The sequence below is a fragment of the Misgurnus anguillicaudatus genome, chromosome 14 (genome assembly GCF_027580225.2).
Source record: "Misgurnus anguillicaudatus chromosome 14, ASM2758022v2, whole genome shotgun sequence".
Classification (NCBI taxonomy): domain Eukaryota; kingdom Metazoa; phylum Chordata; class Actinopteri; order Cypriniformes; family Cobitidae; genus Misgurnus; species Misgurnus anguillicaudatus.
This window is the reverse complement of record NC_073350.2, coordinates 1,016,459-1,039,771: the sequence shown is the minus strand read 5'-3', so window position 1 is coordinate 1,039,771 and position 23,313 is coordinate 1,016,459. Positions and strand designations below refer to the sequence as shown.

At 41.9% G+C, this 23,313-nt stretch overlaps 36 non-coding genes across 36 annotated transcripts; all 36 read left to right on the top strand.

The window, feature by feature from the left end:
• The first annotated feature begins 1,931 nt into the window (after positions 1 to 1,931).
• trnav-uac (transfer RNA valine (anticodon UAC)) lies at positions 1,932 to 2,004 on the top strand. The gene has a single exon. It is a non-coding gene; the product is annotated as a tRNA-Val (tRNA).
• A 582-nt stretch (positions 2,005 to 2,586) lies between these two features.
• Positions 2,587 to 2,659, top strand: trnav-aac (transfer RNA valine (anticodon AAC)). The gene has a single exon. It is a non-coding gene; the product is annotated as a tRNA-Val (tRNA).
• Positions 2,660 to 3,049: 390 nt separating this feature from the next.
• Positions 3,050 to 3,122, top strand: trnav-uac (transfer RNA valine (anticodon UAC)). The gene has a single exon. It is a non-coding gene; the product is annotated as a tRNA-Val (tRNA).
• A 582-nt stretch (positions 3,123 to 3,704) lies between these two features.
• On the top strand, positions 3,705 to 3,777 carry trnav-aac (transfer RNA valine (anticodon AAC)). The gene has a single exon. It is a non-coding gene; the product is annotated as a tRNA-Val (tRNA).
• A 237-nt stretch (positions 3,778 to 4,014) lies between these two features.
• trnav-cac (transfer RNA valine (anticodon CAC)) lies at positions 4,015 to 4,087 on the top strand. The gene has a single exon. It is a non-coding gene; the product is annotated as a tRNA-Val (tRNA).
• A 2,388-nt stretch (positions 4,088 to 6,475) lies between these two features.
• trnav-uac (transfer RNA valine (anticodon UAC)) lies at positions 6,476 to 6,548 on the top strand. The gene has a single exon. It is a non-coding gene; the product is annotated as a tRNA-Val (tRNA).
• A 582-nt stretch (positions 6,549 to 7,130) lies between these two features.
• trnav-aac (transfer RNA valine (anticodon AAC)) lies at positions 7,131 to 7,203 on the top strand. Its single transcript has one exon. It is a non-coding gene; the product is annotated as a tRNA-Val (tRNA).
• A 390-nt stretch (positions 7,204 to 7,593) lies between these two features.
• On the top strand, positions 7,594 to 7,666 carry trnav-uac (transfer RNA valine (anticodon UAC)). Its single transcript has one exon. It is a non-coding gene; the product is annotated as a tRNA-Val (tRNA).
• A 582-nt stretch (positions 7,667 to 8,248) lies between these two features.
• Positions 8,249 to 8,321, top strand: trnav-aac (transfer RNA valine (anticodon AAC)). The gene has a single exon. It is a non-coding gene; the product is annotated as a tRNA-Val (tRNA).
• A 237-nt stretch (positions 8,322 to 8,558) lies between these two features.
• Positions 8,559 to 8,631, top strand: trnav-cac (transfer RNA valine (anticodon CAC)). Its single transcript has one exon. It is a non-coding gene; the product is annotated as a tRNA-Val (tRNA).
• Positions 8,632 to 9,021: 390 nt separating this feature from the next.
• trnav-uac (transfer RNA valine (anticodon UAC)) lies at positions 9,022 to 9,094 on the top strand. The gene has a single exon. It is a non-coding gene; the product is annotated as a tRNA-Val (tRNA).
• A 730-nt stretch (positions 9,095 to 9,824) lies between these two features.
• trnav-uac (transfer RNA valine (anticodon UAC)) lies at positions 9,825 to 9,897 on the top strand. The gene has a single exon. It is a non-coding gene; the product is annotated as a tRNA-Val (tRNA).
• Positions 9,898 to 10,479: 582 nt separating this feature from the next.
• Positions 10,480 to 10,552, top strand: trnav-aac (transfer RNA valine (anticodon AAC)). Its single transcript has one exon. It is a non-coding gene; the product is annotated as a tRNA-Val (tRNA).
• A 247-nt stretch (positions 10,553 to 10,799) lies between these two features.
• On the top strand, positions 10,800 to 10,872 carry trnav-cac (transfer RNA valine (anticodon CAC)). The gene has a single exon. It is a non-coding gene; the product is annotated as a tRNA-Val (tRNA).
• A 1,056-nt stretch (positions 10,873 to 11,928) lies between these two features.
• On the top strand, positions 11,929 to 12,001 carry trnav-uac (transfer RNA valine (anticodon UAC)). Its single transcript has one exon. It is a non-coding gene; the product is annotated as a tRNA-Val (tRNA).
• Positions 12,002 to 12,583: 582 nt separating this feature from the next.
• On the top strand, positions 12,584 to 12,656 carry trnav-aac (transfer RNA valine (anticodon AAC)). The gene has a single exon. It is a non-coding gene; the product is annotated as a tRNA-Val (tRNA).
• Positions 12,657 to 13,046: 390 nt separating this feature from the next.
• trnav-uac (transfer RNA valine (anticodon UAC)) lies at positions 13,047 to 13,119 on the top strand. The gene has a single exon. It is a non-coding gene; the product is annotated as a tRNA-Val (tRNA).
• Positions 13,120 to 13,701: 582 nt separating this feature from the next.
• trnav-aac (transfer RNA valine (anticodon AAC)) lies at positions 13,702 to 13,774 on the top strand. Its single transcript has one exon. It is a non-coding gene; the product is annotated as a tRNA-Val (tRNA).
• A 237-nt stretch (positions 13,775 to 14,011) lies between these two features.
• Positions 14,012 to 14,084, top strand: trnav-cac (transfer RNA valine (anticodon CAC)). Its single transcript has one exon. It is a non-coding gene; the product is annotated as a tRNA-Val (tRNA).
• Positions 14,085 to 14,474: 390 nt separating this feature from the next.
• trnav-uac (transfer RNA valine (anticodon UAC)) lies at positions 14,475 to 14,547 on the top strand. Its single transcript has one exon. It is a non-coding gene; the product is annotated as a tRNA-Val (tRNA).
• A 730-nt stretch (positions 14,548 to 15,277) lies between these two features.
• trnav-uac (transfer RNA valine (anticodon UAC)) lies at positions 15,278 to 15,350 on the top strand. The gene has a single exon. It is a non-coding gene; the product is annotated as a tRNA-Val (tRNA).
• A 582-nt stretch (positions 15,351 to 15,932) lies between these two features.
• trnav-aac (transfer RNA valine (anticodon AAC)) lies at positions 15,933 to 16,005 on the top strand. The gene has a single exon. It is a non-coding gene; the product is annotated as a tRNA-Val (tRNA).
• Positions 16,006 to 16,242: 237 nt separating this feature from the next.
• On the top strand, positions 16,243 to 16,315 carry trnav-cac (transfer RNA valine (anticodon CAC)). Its single transcript has one exon. It is a non-coding gene; the product is annotated as a tRNA-Val (tRNA).
• Positions 16,316 to 16,705: 390 nt separating this feature from the next.
• trnav-uac (transfer RNA valine (anticodon UAC)) lies at positions 16,706 to 16,778 on the top strand. Its single transcript has one exon. It is a non-coding gene; the product is annotated as a tRNA-Val (tRNA).
• A 582-nt stretch (positions 16,779 to 17,360) lies between these two features.
• trnav-aac (transfer RNA valine (anticodon AAC)) lies at positions 17,361 to 17,433 on the top strand. Its single transcript has one exon. It is a non-coding gene; the product is annotated as a tRNA-Val (tRNA).
• A 237-nt stretch (positions 17,434 to 17,670) lies between these two features.
• On the top strand, positions 17,671 to 17,743 carry trnav-cac (transfer RNA valine (anticodon CAC)). Its single transcript has one exon. It is a non-coding gene; the product is annotated as a tRNA-Val (tRNA).
• A 1,056-nt stretch (positions 17,744 to 18,799) lies between these two features.
• On the top strand, positions 18,800 to 18,872 carry trnav-uac (transfer RNA valine (anticodon UAC)). Its single transcript has one exon. It is a non-coding gene; the product is annotated as a tRNA-Val (tRNA).
• A 582-nt stretch (positions 18,873 to 19,454) lies between these two features.
• On the top strand, positions 19,455 to 19,527 carry trnav-aac (transfer RNA valine (anticodon AAC)). The gene has a single exon. It is a non-coding gene; the product is annotated as a tRNA-Val (tRNA).
• Positions 19,528 to 19,764: 237 nt separating this feature from the next.
• On the top strand, positions 19,765 to 19,837 carry trnav-cac (transfer RNA valine (anticodon CAC)). Its single transcript has one exon. It is a non-coding gene; the product is annotated as a tRNA-Val (tRNA).
• Positions 19,838 to 20,227: 390 nt separating this feature from the next.
• trnav-uac (transfer RNA valine (anticodon UAC)) lies at positions 20,228 to 20,300 on the top strand. Its single transcript has one exon. It is a non-coding gene; the product is annotated as a tRNA-Val (tRNA).
• Positions 20,301 to 20,881: 581 nt separating this feature from the next.
• Positions 20,882 to 20,954, top strand: trnav-aac (transfer RNA valine (anticodon AAC)). Its single transcript has one exon. It is a non-coding gene; the product is annotated as a tRNA-Val (tRNA).
• Positions 20,955 to 21,191: 237 nt separating this feature from the next.
• trnav-cac (transfer RNA valine (anticodon CAC)) lies at positions 21,192 to 21,264 on the top strand. The gene has a single exon. It is a non-coding gene; the product is annotated as a tRNA-Val (tRNA).
• A 390-nt stretch (positions 21,265 to 21,654) lies between these two features.
• trnav-uac (transfer RNA valine (anticodon UAC)) lies at positions 21,655 to 21,727 on the top strand. The gene has a single exon. It is a non-coding gene; the product is annotated as a tRNA-Val (tRNA).
• Positions 21,728 to 22,309: 582 nt separating this feature from the next.
• trnav-aac (transfer RNA valine (anticodon AAC)) lies at positions 22,310 to 22,382 on the top strand. The gene has a single exon. It is a non-coding gene; the product is annotated as a tRNA-Val (tRNA).
• Positions 22,383 to 22,618: 236 nt separating this feature from the next.
• trnav-cac (transfer RNA valine (anticodon CAC)) lies at positions 22,619 to 22,691 on the top strand. The gene has a single exon. It is a non-coding gene; the product is annotated as a tRNA-Val (tRNA).
• Positions 22,692 to 23,081: 390 nt separating this feature from the next.
• On the top strand, positions 23,082 to 23,154 carry trnav-uac (transfer RNA valine (anticodon UAC)). The gene has a single exon. It is a non-coding gene; the product is annotated as a tRNA-Val (tRNA).
• Positions 23,155 to 23,313: the final 159 nt, after the last annotated feature.

Genomic DNA, 23,313 nt, shown 5'->3' with positions numbered 1-23,313 from the left:
GAAACAATAGTTCGCTTTTGACACAAAGCGAGTCAAATGCCATTCATTTGAAACTTAGCTGTATTTCAAATATCAGTGTTTAAAGAGTAATAGTCAAATTCCACCAGTCAAAGCTGAGCTGGCATCTTTTCCTGTAGTGTTTATGACATTCAGTGATTTAACCATACATGTGAAAGATCTTCAGTTTAAAAGTGGCAAAAGCAGGTTGCCACTTTAGAATTTAAGTGACATTGAAATGAAAAACATGATAAAATCTGTATGAAATAAGATGAGAAAGGTGGATACATGTTTCCTAAAATCAGCGACTATTACGTTCAACTACCAAACGAGAGGTCCTCCTGTTGGAAGCCGAGCAGGAACGATGTGAGGCTTCTTACATAAAAGCAAGCCAAATGCCTCTCATCTGATAAGTCGTGGCTTGAGCCGTACAGCACTTTCAACGTTACATCCAATGGTAGGTTTCAGCCTGTCCCATTCACCTCACAAGTGGTATATGGGCACATTTTAAGTGGCCAAAAGGGGTTTTCCCTTAAAAGTGTGGCTTAGCGAGAATATATGCTGCAAAATCCGTGAAAACAGCAGAATTCCATGTAGGGCAGGTTTCTGTAGTGTAGTGGTTTTCACGTTCGCTTTACACACGAAAGGTCCTCTGTTCGAAACCGAGCAGAAACAATAGTTCGCTTTTGACACAAAGCGAGTCAAATGCCATTCATTTGAAACTTAGCTGTATTTCAAATATCAGTGTTTAAAGAGTAATAGTCAAATTCCACCAGTCAAAGCTGAGCTGGCATCTTTTCCTGTAGTGTTTATGACATTCAGTGATTTAACCATACATGTGAAAGATCTTCAGTTTAAAAGTGGCAAAAGCAGGTTGCCACTTTAGAATTTAAGTGACATTGAAATGAAAAACATGATAAAATCTGTATGAAATAAGATGAGAAAGGTGGATACATGTTTCCTAAAATCAGCGACTATTACGTTCAACTACCAAACGAGAGGTCCTCCTGTTGGAAGCCGAGCAGGAACGATGTGAGGCTTCTTACATAAAAGCAAGCCAAATGCCTCTCATCTGATAAGTCGTGGCTTGAGCCGTACAGCACTTTCAACGTTACATCCAATGGTAGGTTTCAGCCTGTCCCATTCACCTCACAAGTGGTATATGGGCACATTTTAAGTGGCCAAAAGGGGTTTTCCCTTAAAAGTGTGGCTTAGCGAGAATATATGCTGCAAAATCCGTCAAAACAGCAGAATTCCATGTAGGGCAGGTTTCTGTAGTGTAGTGGTTTTCACGTTCGCTTTACACACGAAAGGTCCTCTGTTCGAAACCGAGTAGAAACAATAGTTCGCTTTTGACACAAAGCGAGTCAAATGCCGTTCATTTGAAACTTAGCTGTATTTCAAATATCAGTGTTTAAAGAGTAATAGTCAAATTCCACCAGTCAAAGCTGAGCTGGCATCTTTTCCTGTAGTGTTTATGACATTCAGTGATTTAACCATACATGTGAAAGATCTTCAGTTTAAAAGTGGCAAAAGCAGGTTGCCACTTTAGAATTTAAGTGACATTGAAATGAAAAACATGATAAAATCTGTATGAAATAAGATGAGAAAGGTGGATACATGTTTCCTAAAATCAGCGACTATTACGTTCAACTACCAAACGAGAGGTCCTCCTGTTGGAAGCCGAGCAGGAACGATGTGAGGCTTCTTACATAAAAGCAAGCCAAATGCCTCTCATCTGATAAGTCGTGGCTTGAGCCGTACAGCACTTTCAACGTTACATCCAATGGTAGGTTTCAGCCTGTCCCATTCACCTCACAAGTGGTATATGGGCACATTTTAAGTGGCCAAAAGGGGTTTTCCCTTAAAAGTGTGGCTTAGCGAGAATATATGCTGCAAAATCCGTGAAAACAGCAGAATTCCACGGAGGGCAGGTTTCTGTAGTGTAGTGGTTATCACGTTCGCTTTACACGCGAAAGGTCCTCGGTTCGAAACCGAGCAGAAACAATAGTTCGCTTTTGACACAAAGCGAGTCAAATGCCGTTAATTTGAAACTTTGCTTTATTTCAAATATCAGTGTTTAAAGAGTAATAGTCAATTTCCACCAGTCAAAGCCGAGCTGACATCTTTTCCAGTAGTGTTTATGACATTCAGTGATTTAACCATACATGTGAAAGATCTTCAGTTTAAAAGTGGCAAAAGCAGGTTGCCCCTTTAGAATTTAAGTGACATTGAAATGAAAAACATGATAAAATCTGTATGAAATAAGATGAGAAAGGTGGATACATGTTTCCTAAAATCAGCGACTATTACGTTCAACTACCAAGCGAGAGGTCCTCCTGTTGGAAGCCGAGCAGGAACGATGTGAGGCTTCTTACATAAAAGCAAGCCAAATGCCACTCATCTGATAAGTCGTGGCTTGAGCCGTACAGCACTTTCAACGTTACATCCAATGGTAGGTTTCCAACCTCACAAGTGATATATGGGCAGTTTTGAAGCGGCCAAAAGAGGGTTTTACCCCAAAAGTGTGGCTTATAGAAAACATGTGTGGCAAAATTTGCCAAAACAACCGAACCCATTAAAAGGCAGGTTTCTGTAGTGTAGTGGTTATCACGTTCGCCTAACACGCGAAAGGTCCTCGGTTCGAGACCGAGCAGAAACAGGTCGCGCCTTTTAGCCTGAAACGACTTGAGATCCGTTTCGGAAAAAGGTCACATGATTTCCTTCCAAGATTAATCAAAGAAAGTCTAACACTCAACTTTAGCCTTGCTTGGCTACCCTGGTTTCAATTTTGTAGGTATTATCAGGTTCGCAGGAACAGTGCGCACAAATCAAAGCAAGCAAAATGCCACACATCTGATAAGTCGAGGCTTGAGCTGTACAGCACTTTCAACGTTACATCCAATGGTAGGTTTCAGCCTGTCCAATTCACCTCACAAGTGGTATATGGGCACATTTTAAGTGGCCAAAAGGGGTTTTTCCTTAAAAGTGTGGCTTAGCGAGAATATATGCTGCAAAATCCGTCAAAACAGCAGAATTCCATGTAGGGCAGGTTTCTGTAGTGTAGTGGTTATCACATTCGCTTTACACGCGAAAGGTCCTCTGTTCGAAACCGAGCAGAAACAATAGTTCGCTTTTGACACAAAGCGAGTCAAATGCCGTTCATTTGAAACTTAGCTGTATTTCAAATATCAGTGTTTAAAGAGTAATAGTCAAATTCCACCAGTCAAAGCTGAGCTGGCATCTTTTCCTGTAGTGTTTATGACATTCAGTGATTTAACCATACATGTGAAAGATCTTCAGTTTAAAAGTGGCAAAAGCAGGTTGCCACTTTAGAATTTAAGTGACATTGAAATGAAAAACATGATAAAATCTGTTTGAAATAAGATGAGAAAGGTGGATACATGTTTCCTAAAATCAGCGACTATTACGTTCAACTACCAAGCGAGAGGTCCTCCTGTTGGAAGCCGAGCAGGAATGATGTGAGGCTTCTTACATAAAAGCAAGCCAAATGCCACTCATCTGATAAGTCGTGGCTTGAGCCGTACAGGACTTTCAACGTTACATCCAATGGTAGGTTTCCAACCTCACAAGTGATATATGGGCAGTTTTGAAGCGGCCAAAAGAGGGTTTTACCCCAAAAGTGTGGCTTATAGAAAATATGTGTGGCAAAATTTGTCAAAACAACCGGACCCATTAAACGGCAGGTTTCTGTAGTGTAGTGGTTATCACGTTCGCCTAACACGCGAAAGGTCCTCGGTTCGAAACCGAGCAGAAACAACCTTAAGCATTTCGAAAAATTTAAGTGAAATGTCATTCTTGTGATGTGTTTCTGCTTGTGTCTTGAAGCGCTTTCAAAGATACATGCAGGTGTAGATTTAGGCCGTCACATTCGCCTCGTACGTGATAAACGGTCGGTTCGAAAGTGGATGAAAAGCATAGGCCTATATGGAGGTGTTGAAAGAGAGAAAATGCTTGGAAAATCTCTCAAAACAACTCAGCGACGGTAACAGGGAGGTTTCTGTAGTGTAGTGGTTATCACGTTCGCCTCACACGCGAAAGGTCCTCGGTTCGAGACCGAGCAGAAACAGGTCGCGCCTTTTAGCCTGAAACGACTTGAGATCCGTTTCGGAAAAAGGTCACATGATTTCCTTCCAAGATTAATCAAAGAAAGTCTAACACTCAACTTCAGCCTTGCTTGGCTACCCTGGTTTCAATTTTGTAGGTATTATCAGGTTCGCAGGAACAGTGCGCACAAATCAAAGCAAGCACAATGCCACACATCTGATAAGTCGAGGCTTGAGCTGTACAGCACTTTCAACGTTACATCCAATGGTAGGTTTCAGCCTGTCCCATTCACCTCACAAGTGGTATATGGGCACATTTTAAGTGGCCAAAAGGGGTTTTCCCTTAAAAGTGTGGCTTAGCGAGAATATATGCTGCAAAATCCGTCAAAACAGCAGAATTCCATGTAGGGCAGGTTTCTGTAGTGTAGTGGTTTTCACGTTCGCTTTACACACGAAAGGTCCTCTGTTCGAAACCGAGCAGAAACAATAGTTCGCTTTTGACACAAAGCGAGTCAAATGCCATTCATTTGAAACTTAGCTGTATTTCAAATATCAGTGTTTAAAGAGTAATAGTCAAATTCCACCAGTCAAAGCTGAGCTGGCATCTTTTCCTGTAGTGTTTATGACATTCAGTGATTTAACCATACATGTGAAAGATCTTCAGTTTAAAAGTGGCAAAAGCAGGTTGCCACTTTAGAATTTAAGTGACATTGAAATGAAAAACATGATAAAATCTGTATGAAATAAGATGAGAAAGGTGGATACATGTTTCCTAAAATCAGCGACTATTACGTTCAACTACCAAACGAGAGGTCCTCCTGTTGGAAGCCGAGCAGGAACGATGTGAGGCTTCTTACATAAAAGCAAGCCAAATGCCTCTCATCTGATAAGTCGTGGCTTGAGCCGTACAGCACTTTCAACGTTACATCCAATGGTAGGTTTCAGCCTGTCCCATTCACCTCACAAGTGGTATATGGGCACATTTTAAGTGGCCAAAAGGGGTTTTCCCTTAAAAGTGTGGCTTAGCGAGAATATATGCTGCAAAATCCGTGAAAACAGCAGAATTCCATGTAGGGCAGGTTTCTGTAGTGTAGTGGTTTTCACGTTCGCTTTACACACGAAAGGTCCTCTGTTCGAAACCGAGCAGAAACAATAGTTCGCTTTTGACACAAAGCGAGTCAAATGCCATTCATTTGAAACTTAGCTGTATTTCAAATATCAGTGTTTAAAGAGTAATAGTCAAATTCCACCAGTCAAAGCTGAGCTGGCATCTTTTCCTGTAGTGTTTATGACATTCAGTGATTTAACCATACATGTGAAAGATCTTCAGTTTAAAAGTGGCAAAAGCAGGTTGCCACTTTAGAATTTAAGTGACATTGAAATGAAAAACATGATAAAATCTGTATGAAATAAGATGAGAAAGGTGGATACATGTTTCCTAAAATCAGCGACTATTACGTTCAACTACCAAACGAGAGGTCCTCCTGTTGGAAGCCGAGCAGGAACGATGTGAGGCTTCTTACATAAAAGCAAGCCAAATGCCTCTCATCTGATAAGTCGTGGCTTGAGCCGTACAGCACTTTCAACGTTACATCCAATGGTAGGTTTCAGCCTGTCCCATTCACCTCACAAGTGGTATATGGGCACATTTTAAGTGGCCAAAAGGGGTTTTCCCTTAAAAGTGTGGCTTAGCAAGAATATATGCTGCAAAATCCGTCAAAACAGCAGAATTCCATGTAGGGCAGGTTTCTGTAGTGTAGTGGTTTTCACGTTCGCTTTACACACGAAAGGTCCTCTGTTCGAAACCGAGTAGAAACAATAGTTCGCTTTTGACACAAAGCGAGTCAAATGCCGTTCATTTGAAACTTAGCTGTATTTCAAATATCAGTGTTTAAAGAGTAATAGTCAAATTCCACCAGTCAAAGCTGAGCTGGCATCTTTTCCTGTAGTGTTTATGACATTCAGTGATTTAACCATACATGTGAAAGATCTTCAGTTTAAAAGTGGCAAAAGCAGGTTGCCACTTTAGAATTTAAGTGACATTGAAATGAAAAACATGATAAAATCTGTATGAAATAAGATGAGAAAGGTGGATACATGTTTCCTAAAATCAGCGACTATTACGTTCAACTACCAAACGAGAGGTCCTCCTGTTGGAAGCCGAGCAGGAACGATGTGAGGCTTCTTACATAAAAGCAAGCCAAATGCCTCTCATCTGATAAGTCGTGGCTTGAGCCGTACAGCACTTTCAACGTTACATCCAATGGTAGGTTTCAGCCTGTCCCATTCACCTCACAAGTGGTATATGGGCACATTTTAAGTGGCCAAAAGGGGTTTTCCCTTAAAAGTGTGGCTTAGCGAGAATATATGCTGCAAAATCCGTGAAAACAGCAGAATTCCACGGAGGGCAGGTTTCTGTAGTGTAGTGGTTATCACGTTCGCTTTACACGCGAAAGGTCCTCGGTTCGAAACCGAGCAGAAACAATAGTTCGCTTTTGACACAAAGCGAGTCAAATGCCGTTAATTTGAAACTTTGCTTTATTTCAAATATCAGTGTTTAAAGAGTAATAGTCAATTTCCACCAGTCAAAGCCGAGCTGACATCTTTTCCAGTAGTGTTTATGACATTCAGTGATTTAACCATACATGTGAAAGATCTTCAGTTTAAAAGTGGCAAAAGCAGGTTGCCCCTTTAGAATTTAAGTGACATTGAAATGAAAAACATGATAAAATCTGTATGAAATAAGATGAGAAAGGTGGATACATGTTTCCTAAAATCAGCGACTATTACGTTCAACTACCAAGCGAGAGGTCCTCCTGTTGGAAGCCGAGCAGGAACGATGTGAGGCTTCTTACATAAAAGCAAGCCAAATGCCACTCATCTGATAAGTCGTGGCTTGAGCCGTACAGCACTTTCAACGTTACATCCAATGGTAGGTTTCCAACCTCACAAGTGATATATGGGCAGTTTTGAAGCGGCCAAAAGAGGGTTTTACCCCAAAAGTGTGGCTTATAGAAAACATGTGTGGCAAAATTTGCCAAAACAACCGAACCCATTAAAAGGCAGGTTTCTGTAGTGTAGTGGTTATCACGTTCGCCTAACACGCGAAAGGTCCTCGGTTCGAGACCGAGCAGAAACAGGTCGCGCCTTTTAGCCTGAAACGACTTGAGATCCGTTTCGGAAAAAGGTCACATGATTTCCTTCCAAGATTAATCAAAGAAAGTCTAACACTCAACTTTAGCCTTGCTTGGCTACCCTGGTTTCAATTTTGTAGGTATTATCAGGTTCGCAGGAACAGTGCGCACAAATCAAAGCAAGCAAAATGCCACACATCTGATAAGTCGAGGCTTGAGCTGTACAGCACTTTCAACGTTACATCCAATGGTAGGTTTCAGCCTGTCCAATTCACCTCACAAGTGGTATATGGGCACATTTTAAGTGGCCAAAAGGGGTTTTTCCTTAAAAGTGTGGCTTAGCGAGAATATATGCTGCAAAATCCGTCAAAACAGCAGAATTCCATGTAGGGCAGGTTTCTGTAGTGTAGTGGTTATCACATTCGCTTTACACGCGAAAGGTCCTCTGTTCGAAACCGAGCAGAAACAATAGTTCGCTTTTGACACAAAGCGAGTCAAATGCCGTTCATTTGAAACTTAGCTGTATTTCAAATATCAGTGTTTAAAGAGTAATAGTCAAATTCCACCAGTCAAAGCTGAGCTGGCATCTTTTCCTGTAGTGTTTATGACATTCAGTGATTTAACCATACATGTGAAAGATCTTCAGTTTAAAAGTGGCAAAAGCAGGTTGCCACTTTAGAATTTAAGTGACATTGAAATGAAAAACATGATAAAATCTGTTTGAAATAAGATGAGAAAGGTGGATACATGTTTCCTAAAATCAGCGACTATTACGTTCAACTACCAAGCGAGAGGTCCTCCTGTTGGAAGCCGAGCAGGAATGATGTGAGGCTTCTTACATAAAAGCAAGCCAAATGCCACTCATCTGATAAGTCGTGGCTTGAGCCGTACAGGACTTTCAACGTTACATCCAATGGTAGGTTTCCAACCTCACAAGTGATATATGGGCAGTTTTGAAGCGGCCAAAAGAGGGTTTTACCCCAAAAGTGTGGCTTATAGAAAATATGTGTGGCAAAATTTGCCAAAACAACCGGACCCAATAAACGGAAGGTTTCTGTAGTGTAGTGGTTATCACGTTCGCCTAACACGCGAAAGGTCCTCGGTTTGAAACCGAGCAGAAACAACCTTAAGCATTTCAAAAAATTTAAGTGAAATGTCATTCTTGTGATGTGTTTCTGCTTGTGTCTTGAAGCGCTTTCAAAGATACATGCAGGTGTAGATTTAGGCCGTCACATTCGCCTCGTACGTGATAAACGGTCGGTTCGAAAGTGGATGAAAAACATAGGCCTATATGGAGGTGTTGAAAGAGAGAAAATGCTTGGAAAATCTCTCAAAACAACTCAGCGACGGTAACAGGGAGGTTTCTGTAGTGTAGTGGTTATCACGTTCGCCTCACACGCGAAAGGTCCTCGGTTCGAGACCGAGCAGAAACAGATCGCGCCTTTTAGCCTGAAACGACTTGAGATCCGTTTCGGAAAAAGGTCACATGATTTCCTTCCAAGATTAATCAAAGAAAGTCTAACACTCAACTTCAGCCTTGCTTGGCTACCCTGGTTTCAATTTTGTAGGTATTATCAGGTTCGCAGGAACAGTGCGCACAAATCAAAGCAAGCACAATGCCACACATCTGATAAGTCGAGGCTTGAGCTGTACAGCACTTTCAACGTTACATCCAATGGTAGGTTTCAGCCTGTCCCATTCACCTCACAAGTGGTATATGGGCACATTTTAAGTGGCCAAAAGGGGTTTTCCCTTAAAAGTGTGGCTTAGCGAGAATATATGCTGCAAAATCCGTCAAAACAGCAGAATTCCACGGAGGGCAGGTTTCTGTAGTGTAGCGGTTATCACGTTCGCTTTACACGCGAAAGGTCCTCGGTTCGAAACCGAGCAGAAACAATAGTTCGCTTTTGACACAAAGCGAGTCAAATGCCGTTAATTTGAAACTTTGCTATATTTCAAATATCAGTGTTTAAAGAGTAATAGTCAATTTCCACCAGTCAAAGCCGAGCTGACATCTTTTCCAGTAGTGTTTATGACATTCAGTGATTTAACCATACATGTGAAAGATCTTCAGTTTAAAAGTGGCAAAAGCAGGTTGCCCCTTTAGAATTTAAGTGACATTGAAATGAAAAACATTATAAAATCTGTATGAAATAAGATGAGAAAGGTGGATACATGTTTCCTAAAATCAGCGACTATTACGTTCAACTACCAAGCGAGAGGTCCTCCTGTTGGAAGCCGAGCAGGAACGATGTGAGGCTTCTTACATAAAAGCAAGCCAAATGCCACTCATCTGATAAGTCGTGGCTTGAGCCGTAAAGCACTTTCAACGTTACATCCAATGGTAGGTTTCCAACCTCACAAGTGATATATGGGCAGTTTTGAAGCGGCCAAAAGAGGGTTTTACCCCAAAACTGTGGCTTATAGAAAACATGTGTGGCAAAATTTGCCAAAACAACCGAACCCATTAGAATGCCTCTCATCTGATAAGTCGTGGCTTGAGCCGTACAGCACTTTCAACGTTACATCCAATGGTAGGTTTCAGCCTGTCCCATTCACCTCACAAGTGGTATATGGGCACATTTTAAATGGCCAAAAGGGGTTTTCCCTTTTCCACGGAGGGCAGGTTTCTGTAGTGTAGTGGTTATCACGTTCGCTTTACACGCGAAAGGTCCTCGGTTCGAAACCGAGCAGAAACAATAGTTCGCTTTTGACACAAAGCGAGTCAAATGCCGTTAATTTGAAACTTAGCTATATTTCAAATATCAGTGTTTAAAGAGTAATAGTCAATTTCCACCAGTCAAAGCCGAGCTGACATCTTTTCCAGTAGTGTTTATGACATTCAGTGATTTAACCATACATGTGAAAGATCTTCAGTTTAAAAGTGGCAAAAGCAGGTTGCCCCTTTAGAATTTAAGTGACATTGAAATGAAAAACATGATAAAATCTGTATGAAATAAGATGAGAAAGGTGGATACATGTTTCCTAAAATCAGCGACTATTACGTTCAACTACCAAGCGAGAGGTCCTCCTGTTGGAAGCCGAGCAGGAACGATGTGAGGCTTCTTACATAAAAGCAAGCCAAATGCCACTCATCTGATAAGTCGTGGCTTGAGCCGTACAGCACTTTCAACGTTACATCCAATGGTAGGTTTCCAACCTCACAAGTGATATATGGGCAGTTTTGAAGCGGCCAAAAGAGGGTTTTACCCCAAAAGTGTGGCTTATAGAAAACATGTGTGGCAAAATTTGCCAAAACAACCGAACCCATTAAAAGGCAGGTTTCTGTAGTGTAGTGGTTATCACGTTCGCCTAACACGCGAAAGGTCCTCGGTTCGAAACCGAGCAGAAACAACCTTAATACATGTTAAGCATTTTGAAAAATTCAAGTGAAATGTCATTCATGTGATGTGTTTCTGCTTGGGTCTTGAAGCGCTTTCAAAGATACATGCAGGTGTAGATTTAGGCCGTCACATTCGCCTCGTACGTGATAAACGGTCGGTTCGAAAGTGGATGAAAAACATAGGCCTATATGGAGGTGTTGAAAGAGAGAAAATGCTTGGAAAATCTCTCAAAACAACTGAGCGACAGTAACATGAAGGTTTCTGTAGTGTAGTGGTTATCACGTTCGCCTCACACGCGAAAGGTCCTCGGTTCGAGACCGAGCAGAAACAGGTCGTGCCTTTTAGCCTGAAACGACTTGAGATCCGTTTCGGAAAAAGGTCACATGATTTCCTTCCAAGATTAATCAAAGAAAGTCTAACACTCAACTTCAGCCTTGCTTGGCTACCCTGGTTTCAATTTTGTAGGTATTATCAGGTTCGCAGGAACAGTGCGCACAAATCAAAGCAAGCAAAATGCCACACATCTGATAAGTCGAGGCTTGAGCTGTACAGCACTTTCAACGTTACATCCAATGGTAGGTTTCAGCCTGTCCCATTCACCTCACAAGTGGTATATGGGCACATTTTAAGTGGCCAAAAGGGGTTTTCCCTTAAAAGTGTGGCTTAGCGAGAATATATGCTGCAAAATCCGTCAAAACAGCAGAATTCCATGTAGGGCAGGTTTCTGTAGTGTAGTGGTTTTCAGGTTCGCTTTACACACGAAAGGTCCTCTGTTCGAAACCGAGCAGAAACAATAGTTCGCTTTTGACACAAAGCGAGTCAAATGCCGTTCATTTGAAACTTAGCTGTATTTCAAATATCAGTGTTTAAAGAGTAATAGTCAAATTCCACCAGTCAAAGCTGAGCTGGCATCTTTTCCTGTAGTGTTTATGACATTCAGTGATTTAACCATACATGTGAAAGATCTTCAGTTTAAAAGTGGCAAAAGCAGGTTGCCACTTTAGAATTTAAGTGACATTGAAATGAAAAACATGATAAAATCTGTATGAAATAAGATGAGAAAGGTGGATACATGTTTCCTAAAATCAGCGACTATTACGTTCAACTACCAAACGAGAGGTCCTCCTGTTGGAAGCCGAGCAGGAACGATGTGAGGCTTCTTACATAAAAGCAAGCCAAATGCCTCTCATCTGATAAGTCGTGGCTTGAGCCGTACAGCACTTTCAACGTTACATCCAATGGTAGGTTTCAGCCTGTCCCATTCACCTCACAAGTGGTATATGGGCACATTTTAAGTGGCCAAAAGGGGTTTTCCCTTAAAAGTGTGGCTTAGCGAGAATATATGCTGCAAAATCCGTGAAAACAGCAGAATTCCACGGAGGGCAGGTTTCTGTAGTGTAGTGGTTATCACGTTCGCTTTACACGCGAAAGGTCCTCGGTTCGAAACCGAGCAGAAACAATAGTTCGCTTTTGACACAAAGCGAGTCAAATGCCGTTAATTTGAAACTTTGCTTTATTTCAAATATCAGTGTTTAAAGAGTAATAGTCAATTTCCACCAGTCAAAGCCGAGCTGACATCTTTTCCAGTAGTGTTTATGACATTCAGTGATTTAACCATACATGTGAAAGATCTTCAGTTTAAAAGTGGCAAAAGCAGGTTGCCCCTTTAGAATTTAAGTGACATTGAAATGAAAAACATTATAAAATCTGTATGAAATAAGATGAGAAAGGTGGATACATGTTTCCTAAAATCAGCGACTATTACGTTCAACTACCAAGCGAGAGGTCCTCCTGTTGGAAGCCGAGCAGGAACGATGTGAGGCTTCTTACATAAAAGCAAGCCAAATGCCACTCATCTGATAAGTCGTGGCTTGAGCCGTACAGCACTTTCAACGTTACATCCAATGGTAGGTTTCCAACCTCACAAGTGATATATGGGCAGTTTTGAAGCGGCCAAAAGAGGGTTTTACCCCAAAAGTGTGGCTTATAGAAAACATGTGTGGCAAAATTTGCCAAAACAACCGAACCCATTAAAAGGCAGGTTTCTGTAGTGTAGTGGTTATCACGTTCGCCTAACACGCGAAAGGTCCTCGGTTCGAGACCGAGCAGAAACAGGTCGCGCCTTTTAGCCTGAAACGACTTGAGATCCGTTTCGGAAAAAGGTCACATGATTTCCTTCCAAGATTAATCAAAGAAAGTCTAACACTCAACTTTAGCCTTGCTTGGCTACCCTGGTTTCAATTTTGTAGGTATTATCAGGTTCGCAGGAACAGTGCGCACAAATCAAAGCAAGCAAAATGCCACACATCTGATAAGTCGAGGCTTGAGCTGTACAGCACTTTCAACGTTACATCCAATGGTAGGTTTCAGCCTGTCCAATTCACCTCACAAGTGGTATATGGGCACATTTTAAGTGGCCAAAAGGGGTTTTTCCTTAAAAGTGTGGCTTAGCGAGAATATATGCTGCAAAATCCGTCAAAACAGCAGAATTCCATGTAGGGCAGGTTTCTGTAGTGTAGTGGTTATCACATTCGCTTTACACGCGAAAGGTCCTCTGTTCGAAACCGAGCAGAAACAATAGTTCGCTTTTGACACAAAGCGAGTCAAATGCCGTTCATTTGAAACTTAGCTGTATTTCAAATATCAGTGTTTAAAGAGTAATAGTCAAATTCCACCAGTCAAAGCTGAGCTGGCATCTTTTCCTGTAGTGTTTATGACATTCAGTGATTTAACCATACATGTGAAAGATCTTCAGTTTAAAAGTGGCAAAAGCAGGTTGCCACTTTAGAATTTAAGTGACATTGAAATGAAAAACATGATAAAATCTGTTTGAAATAAGATGAGAAAGGTGGATACATGTTTCCTAAAATCAGCGACTATTACGTTCAACTACCAAGCGAGAGGTCCTCCTGTTGGAAGCCGAGCAGGAATGATGTGAGGCTTCTTACATAAAAGCAAGCCAAATGCCACTCATCTGATAAGTCGTGGCTTGAGCCGTACAGGACTTTCAACGTTACATCCAATGGTAGGTTTCCAACCTCACAAGTGATATATGGGCAGTTTTGAAGCGGCCAAAAGAGGGTTTTACCCCAAAAGTGTGGCTTATAGAAAATATGTGTGGCAAAATTTGTCAAAACAACCGGACCCATTAAACGGCAGGTTTCTGTAGTGTAGTGGTTATCACGTTCGCCTAACACGCGAAAGGTCCTCGGTTCGAAACCGAGCAGAAACAACCTTAAGCATTTCGAAAAATTTAAGTGAAATGTCATTCTTGTGATGTGTTTCTGCTTGTGTCTTGAAGCGCTTTCAAAGATACATGCAGGTGTAGATTTAGGCCGTCACATTCGCCTCGTACGTGATAAACGGTCGGTTCGAAAGTGGATGAAAAGCATAGGCCTATATGGAGGTGTTGAAAGAGAGAAAATGCTTGGAAAATCTCTCAAAACAACTCAGCGACGGTAACAGGGAGGTTTCTGTAGTGTAGTGGTTATCACGTTCGCCTCACACGCGAAAGGTCCTCGGTTCGAGACCGAGCAGAAACAGGTCGCGCCTTTTAGCCTGAAACGACTTGAGATCCGTTTCGGAAAAAGGTCACATGATTTCCTTCCAAGATTAATCAAAGAAAGTCTAACACTCAACTTCAGCCTTGCTTGGCTACCCTGGTTTCAATTTTGTAGGTATTATCAGGTTCGCAGGAACAGTGCGCACAAATCAAAGCAAGCACAATGCCACACATCTGATAAGTCGAGGCTTGAGCTGTACAGCACTTTCAACGTTACATCCAATGGTAGGTTTCAGCCTGTCCCATTCACCTCACAAGTGGTATATGGGCACATTTTAAGTGGCCAAAAGGGGTTTTCCCTTAAAAGTGTGGCTTAGCGAGAATATATGCTGCAAAATCCGTCAAAACAGCAGAATTCCACGGAGGGCAGGTTTCTGTAGTGTAGTGGTTATCACGTTCGCTTTACACGCGAAAGGTCCTCGGTTCGAAACCGAGCAGAAACAATAGTTCGCTTTTGACACAAAGCGAGTCAAATGCCGTTAATTTGAAACTTTGCTATATTTCAAATATCAGTGTTTAAAGAGTAATAGTCAATTTCCACCAGTCAAAGCCGAGCTGACATCTTTTCCAGTAGTGTTTATGACATTCAGTGATTTAACCATACATGTGAAAGATCTTCAGTTTAAAAGTGGCAAAAGCAGGTTGCCCCTTTAGAATTTAAGTGACATTGAAATGAAAAACATTATAAAATCTGTATGAAATAAGATGAGAAAGGTGGATACATGTTTCCTAAAATCAGCGACTATTACGTTCAACTACCAAGCGAGAGGTCCTCCTGTTGGAAGCCGAGCAGGAACGATGTGAGGCTTCTTACATAAAAGCAAGCCAAATGCCACTCATCTGATAAGTCGTGGCTTGAGCCGTAAAGCACTTTCAACGTTACATCCAATGGTAGGTTTCCAACCTCACAAGTGATATATGGGCAGTTTTGAAGCGGCCAAAAGAGGGTTTTACCCCAAAACTGTGGCTTATAGAAAACATGTGTGGCAAAATTTGCCAAAACAACCGAACCCATTAGAATGCCTCTCATCTGATAAGTCGTGGCTTGAGCCGTACAGCACTTTCAACGTTACATCCAATGGTAGGTTTCAGCCTGTCCCATTCACCTCACAAGTGGTATATGGGCACATTTTAAGTGGCCAAAAGGGGTTTTCCCTTTTCCACGGAGGGCAGGTTTCTGTAGTGTAGTGGTTATCACGTTCGCTTTACACGCGAAAGGTCCTCGGTTCGAAACCGAGCAGAAACAATAGTTCGCTTTTGACACAAAGCGAGTCAAATGCCGTTAATTTGAAACTTAGCTGTATTTCAAATATCAGTGTTTAAAGAGTAATAGTCAAATTCCACCAGTCAAAGCTGAGCTGGCATCTTTTCCTGTAGTGTTTATGACATTCAGTGATTTAACCATACATGTGAAAGATCTTCAGTTTAAAAGTGGCAAAAGCAGGTTGCCACTTTAGAATTTAAGTGACATTGAAATGAAAAACATGATAAAATCTGTTTGAAATAAGATGAGAAAGGTGGATACATGTTTCCTAAAATCAGCGACTATTACGTTCAACTACCAAGCGAGAGGTCCTCCTGTTGGAAGCCGAGCAGGAATGATGTGAGGCTTCTTACATAAAAGCAAGCCAAATGCCACTCATCTGATAAGTCGTGGCTTGAGCCGTACAGGACTTTCAACGTTACATCCAATGGTAGGTTTCCAACCTCACAAGTGATATATGGGCAGTTTTGAAGCGGCCAAAAGAGGGTTTTACCCCAAAAGTGTGGCTTATAGAAAATATGTGTGGCAAAATTTGTCAAAACAACCGGACCCATTAAACGGCAGGTTTCTGTAGTGTAGTGGTTATCACGTTCGCCTAACACGCGAAAGGTCCTCGGTTCGAAACCGAGCAGAAACAACCTTAAGCATTTCGAAAAATTTAAGTGAAATGTCATTCTTGTGATGTGTTTCTGCTTGTGTCTTGAAGCGCTTTCAAAGATACATGCAGGTGTAGATTTAGGCCGTCACATTCGCCTCGTACGTGATAAACGGTCGGTTCGAAAGTGGATGAAAAGCATAGGCCTATATGGAGGTGTTGAAAGAGAGAAAATGCTTGGAAAATCTCTCAAAACAACTCAGCGACGGTAACAGGGAGGTTTCTGTAGTGTAGTGGTTATCACGTTCGCCTCACACGCGAAAGGTCCTCGGTTCGAGACCGAGCAGAAACAGGTCGCGCCTTTTAGCCTGAAACGACTTGAGATCCGTTTCGGAAAAAGGTCACATGATTTCCTTCCAAGATTAATCAAAGAAAGTCTAACACTCAACTTCAGCCTTGCTTGGCTACCCTGGTTTCAATTTTGTAGGTATTATCAGGTTCGCAGGAACAGTGCGCACAAATCAAAGCAAGCAAAATGCCACACATCTGATAAGTCGAGGCTTGAGCTGTACAGCACTTTCAACGTTACATCCAATGGTAGGTTTCAGCCTGTCCCATTCACCTCACAAGTGGTATATGGGCACATTTTAAGTGGCCAAAAGGGGTTTTCCCTTAAAAGTGTGGCTTAGCGAGAATATATGCTGCAAAATCCGTCAAAACAGCAGAATTCCACGGAGGGCAGGTTTCTGTAGTGTAGTGGTTATCACGTTCGCTTTACACGCGAAAGGTCCTCGGTTCGAAACCGAGCAGAAACAATAGTTCGCTTTTGACACAAAGCGAGTCAAATGCCGTTAATTTGAAACTTTGCTATATTTCAAATATCAGTGTTTAAAGAGTAATAGTCAATTTCCACCAGTCAAAGCCGAGCTGACATCTTTTCCAGTAGTGTTTATGACATTCAGTGATTTAACCATACATGTGAAAGATCTTCAGTTTAAAAGTGGCAAAAGCAGGTTGCCCCTTTAGAATTTAAGTGACATTGAAATGAAAAACATGATAAAATCTGTATGAAATAAGATGAGAAAGGTGGATACATGTTTCCTAAAATCAGCGACTATTACGTTCAACTACCAAGCGAGAGGTCCTCCTGTTGGAAGCCGAGCAGGAACGATGTGAGGCTTCTTACATAAAAGCAAGCCAAATGCCACTCATCTGATAAGTCGTGGCTTGAGCCGTACAGCACTTTCAACGTTACATCCAATGGTAGGTTTCCAACCTCACAAGTGATATATGGGCAGTTTTGAAGCGGCCAAAAGAGGGTTTTACCCCAAAAGTGTGGCTTATAGAAAACATGTGTGGCAAAATTTGCCAAAACAACCGAACCCATTAAAAGGCAGGTTTCTGTAGTGTAGTGGTTATCACGTTCGCCTAACACGCGAAAGGTCCTCGGTTCGAAACCGAGCAGAAACAACCTTAAGCTTTTCGAAAAATTCAAGTGAAATGTCATTCATGTGATGTGTTTCTGCTTGGGTCTTGAAGCGCTTTCAAAGATACATGCAGGTGTAGATTTAGGCCGTCACATTCGCCTCGTACGTGATAAACGGTCGGTTCGAAAGTGGATGAAAAACATAGGCCTATATGGAGGTGTTGAAAGAGAGAAAATGCTTGGAAAATCTCTCAAAACAACTGAGCGACAGTAACACGAAGGTTTCTGTAGTGTAGTGGTTATCACGTTCGCCTCACACGCGAAAGGTCCTCGGTTCGAGACCGAGCAGAAACAGGTCGTGCCTTTTAGCCTGAAACGACTTGAGATCCGTTTCGGAAAAAGGTCACATGATTTCCTTCCAAGATTAATCAAAGAAAGTCTAACACTCAACTTCAGCCTTGCTTGGCTACCCTGGTTTCAATTTTGTAGGTATTATCAGGTTCGCAGGAACAGTGCGCACAAATCAAAGCAAGCAAAATGCCACACATCTGATAAGTCGAGGCTTGAGCTGTACAGCACTTTCAACGTTACATCCAATGGTAGGTTTCAGCCTGTCCCATTCACCTCACAAGTGGTATATGGGCACATTTTAAGTGGCCAAAAGGGGTTTTCCCTTAAAAGTGTGGCTTAGCGAGAATATATGCTGCAAAATCCGTCAAAACAGCAGAATTCCATGTAGGGCAGGTTTCTGTAGTGTAGTGGTTTTCACGTTCGCTTTACACACGAAAGGTCCTCTGTTCGAAACCGAGCAGAAACAATAGTTCGCTTTTGACACAAAGCGAGTCAAATGCCGTTCATTTGAAACTTAGCTGTATTTCAAATATCAGTGTTTAAAGAGTAATAGTCAAATTCCACCAGTCAAAGCTGAGCTGGCATCTTTTCCTGTAGTGTTTATGACATTCAGTGATTTAACCATACATGTGAAAGATCTTCAGTTTAAAAGTGGCAAAAGCAGGTTGCCACTTTAGAATTTAAGTGACATTGAAATGAAAAACATGATAAAATCTGTATGAAATAAGATGAGAAAGGTGGATACATGTTTCCTAAAATCAGCGACTATTACGTTCAACTACCAAACGAGAGGTCCTCCTGTTGGAAGCCGAGCAGGAACGATGTGAGGCTTCTTACATAAAAGCAAGCCAAATGCCTCTCATCTGATAAGTCGTGGCTTGAGCCGTACAGCACTTTCAACGTTACATCCAATGGTAGGTTTCAGCCTGTCCCATTCACCTCACAAGTGGTATATGGGCACATTTTAAGTGGCCAAAAGGGGTTTTCCCTTAAAAGTGTGGCTTAGCGAGAATATATGCTGCAAAATCCGTGAAAACAGCAGAATTCCACGGAGGGCAGGTTTCTGTAGTGTAGTGGTTATCACGTTCGCTTTACACGCGAAAGGTCCTCGGTTCGAAAACGAGCAGAAACAATAGTTCGCTTTTGACACAAAGCGAGTCAAATGCCGTTAATTTAAAACTTTGCTATATTTCAAATATCAGTGTTTAAAGAGTAATAGTCAATTTCCACCAGTCAAAGCTGAGCTGACATCTTTTCCAGTAGTGTTTATGACATTCAGTGATTTAACCATACATGTGAAAGATCTTCAGTTTAAAAGTGGCAAAAGCAGGTTGCCCCTTTAGAATTTAAGTGACATTGAAATGAAAAACATGATAAAATCTGTATGAAATAAGATGAGAAAGGTGGATACATGTTTCCTAAAATCAGCGACTATTACGTTCAACTACCAAGCGAGAGGTCCTCCTGTTGGAAGCCGAGCAGGAACGATGTGAGGCTTCTTACATAAAAGCAAGCCAAATGCCACTCATCTGATAAGTCGTGGCTTGAGCCGTACAGCACTTTCAACGTTACATCCAATGGTAGGTTTCCAACCTCACAAGTGATATATGGGCAGTTTTGAAGCGGCCAAAAGAGGGTTTTACCCCAAAAGTGTGGCTTATAGAAAACATGTGTGGCAAAATTTGCCAAAACAACCGAACCCATTAGAAGGCAGGTTTCTGTAGTGTAGTGGTTATCACGTTCGCCTAACACGCGAAAGGTCCTCGGTTCGAAACCGAGCAGAAACAACCTTAAGCTTTTCGAAAAATTTAAGTGAAATGTCATTCTTGTGATGTGTTTCTGCTTGTGTCTTGAAGCGCTTTCAAAGATACATGCAGGTGTAGATTTAGGCCGTCACATTCGCCTCGTACGTGATAAACGGTCGGTTCGAAAGTGGATGAAAAACATAGGCCTATATGGAGGTGTTGAAAGAGAGAAAATGCTTGGAAAATCTCTCAAAACAACTCAGCGACGGTAAGAGGGAGGTTTCTGTAGTGTAGTGGTTATCACGTTCGCCTCACACGCGAAAGGTCCTCGGTTCGAGACCGAGCAGAAACAGGTCGCGCCTTTTAGCCTGAAACGACTTGAGATCCGTTTCGGAAAAAGGTCACATGATTTCCTTCCAAGATTAATCAAAGAAAGTCTAACACTCAACTTCAGCCTTGCTTGGCTACCCTGGTTTCAATTTTGTAGGTATTATCAGGTTCGCAGGAACAGTGCGCACAAATCAAAGCAAGCAAAATGCCACACATCTGATAAGTCGAGGCTTGAGCTGTACAGCACTTTCAACGTTACATCCAATGGTAGGTTTCAGCCTGTCCCATTCACCTCACAAGTGGTATATGGGCACTTTTTAAGTGGCCAAAAGGGGTTTTCCCTTAAAAGTGTGGCTTAGCGAGAATATATGCTGCAAAATCCGTCAAAACAGCAGAATTCCATGTAGGGCAGGTTTCTGTAGTGTAGTGGTTATCACGTTCGCTTTACACGCGAAAGGTCCTCGGTTCGAAACCGAGCAGAAACAATAGTTCGCTTTTGACACAAAGCGAGTCAAATGCCGTTCATTTAAACTTAGCTGTATTTCAAATATCAGTGTTTAAAGAGTAATAGTCAAATTCCACCAGTCAAAGCTGAGCTGACATCTTTTCCAGTAGTGTTTATGACATTCAGTGATTTAACCATACATGTGAAAGATCTTCAGTTTAAAAGTGGCAAAAGCAGGTTGCCCCTTTAGAATTTAAGTGACATTGAAATGAAAAACATGATAAAATCTGTATGAAATAAGATGAGAAAGGTGGATACATGTTTCCTAAAATCAGCGACTATTACGTTCAACTACCAAGCGAGAGGTCCTCCTGTTGGAAGCCGAGCAGGAACGATGTGAGGCTTCTTACATAAAAGCAAGCCAAATGCCACTCATCTGATAAGTCGTGGCTTGAGCCGTACAGCACTTTCAACGTTACATCCAATGGTAGGTTTCCAACCTCACAAGTGATATATGGGCAGTTTTGAAGCGGCCAAAAGAGGGTTTTACCCCAAAAGTGTGGCTTATAGAAAACATGTGTGGCAAAATTTGCCAAAACAACCGAACCCATTAAAAGGCAGGTTTTTGTAGTGTAGTGGTTATCACGTTCGCCTAACACGCGAAAGGTCCTCGGTTCGAAACCGAGCAGAAACAACCTTAAGCTTTTCGAAAAATTCAAGTGAAATGTCATTCATGTGATGTGTTTCTGCTTGGGTCTTGAAGCGCTTTCAAAGATACATGCAGGTGTAGATTTAGGCCGTCACATTCGCCTCGTACGTGATAAACGGTCGGTTCGAAAGTGGATGAAAAACATAGGCCTATATGGAGGTGTTGAAAGAGAGAAAATGCTTGGAAAATCTCTCAAAACAACTCAGCGACAGTAACACGAAGGTTTCTGTAGTGTAGTGGTTATCACTTTCGCCTCACACGCGAAAGGTCCTCGGTTCGAGACCGAGCAGAAACAGGTCGCGCCTTTTAGCCTGAAACGACTTGAGATCCGTTTCGGAAAAAGGTCACATGATTTCCTTCCAAGATTAATCAAAGAAAGTCTAACACTCAACTTCAGCCTTGCTTGGCTACCCTGGTTTCAATTTTGTAGGTATTATCAGGTTCGCAGGAACAGTGCGCACAAATCAAAGCAAGCAAAATGCCACACATCTGATAAGTCGAGGCTTGAGCTGTACAGCACTTTCAACGTTACATCCAATGGTAGGTTTCAGCCTGTCCAATTCACCTCACAAGTGGTATATGGGCACATTTTAAGTGGCCAAAAGGGGTTTTCCCTTAAAAGTGTGGCTTAGCGAGAATATATGCTGCAAAATCCGTCAAAACAGCAGAATTCCATGTAGGGCAGGTTTCTGTAGTGTAGTGGTTATCACGTTCGCTTTACACGCGAAAGGTCCTCGGTTCGAAACCGAGCAGAAACAATAGTTCGCTTTTGACACAAAGCGAGTCAAATGCCGTTCATTTGAAACTTAGCTGTATTTCAAATATCAGTGTTTAAAGAGTAATAGTCAATTTCCACCAGTCAAAGCCGAGCTGACATCTTTTCCAGTAGTGTTTATGACATTCAGTGATTTAACCATACATGTGAAAGATCTTCAGTTTAAAAGTGGCAAAAGCAGGTTGCCCCTTTAGAATTTAAGTGACATTGAAATGAAAAACATGATAAAATCTGTATGAAATAAGATGAGAAAGGTGGATACATGTTTCCTAAAATCAGCGACTATTACGTTCAACTACCAAGCGAGAGGTCCTCCTGTTGGAAGCCGAGCAGGAACGATGTGAGGCTTCTTACATAAAAGCAAGCCAAATGCCACTCATCTGATAAGTCGTGGCTTGAGCCGTACAGCACTTTCAACGTTACATCCAATGGTAGGTTTCCAACCTCACAAGTGATATATGGGCAGTTTTGAAGCGGCCAAAAGAGGGTTTTACCCCAAAAGTGTGGCTTATAGAAAACATGTGTGGCAAAATTTGCCAAAACAACCGAACCCATTAAAAGGCAGGTTTCTGTAGTGTAGTGGTTATCACGTTCGCCTAACACGCGAAAGGTCCTCGGTTCGAAACCGAGCAGAAACAACCTTAAGCTTTTCGAAAAATTCGAGTCAAATGTCATTCATGTGATGTGTTTCTGCTTGTGTCTTGAAGCGCTTTCAAAGATACATGCAGGTGTAGATTAGGCCGTCACATTCGCCTCGTACGTGATAAACGGTCGGTTCGAAAGTGGATGAAAAACATAGGCCTATATGGAGGTGTTGAAAGAGAGAAAATGCTTGGAAAATCTCTCAAAACAACTGAGCGACAGTAACACGAAGGTTTCTGTAGTGTAGTGGTTATCACGTTCGCCTCACACGCGAAAGGTCCTCGGTTCGAGACCGAGCAGAAACAGGTCGTGCCTTTTAGCCTGAAACGACTTGAGATCCGTTTCGGAAAAAGGTCACATGATTTCCTTCCAAGATTAATCAAAGAAAGTCTAACACTCAACTTCAGCCTTGCTTGGCTACCCTGGTTTCAATTTTGTAGGTATTATCAGGTTCGCAGGAACAGTGCGCACAAATCAAAGCAAGCACAATGCCACACATCTGATAAGTCGAGGCTTGAGCTGTACAGCACTTTCAACGTTACATCCAATGGTAGGTTTCAGCCTGTCCCATTCACCTCACAAGTGGTATATGGGCACTTTTTAAGTGGCCAAAAGGGGTTTTCCCTTAAAAGTGTGGCTTAGCGAGAATATATGCTGCAAAATCCGTCAAAACAGCAGAATTCCACGGAGGGCAGGTTTCTGTAGTGTAGTGGTTATCACGTTCGCTTTACACGCGAAAGGTCCTCGGTTCGAAACCGAGCAGAAACAATAGTTCGCTTTTGACACAAAGCGAGTCAAATGCCGTTAATTTGAAACTTAGCTATATTTCAAATATCAGTGTTTAAAGAGTAATAGTCAATTTCCACCAGTCAAAGCCGAGCTGACATCTTTTCCAGTAGTGTTTATGACATTCAGTGATTTAACCAT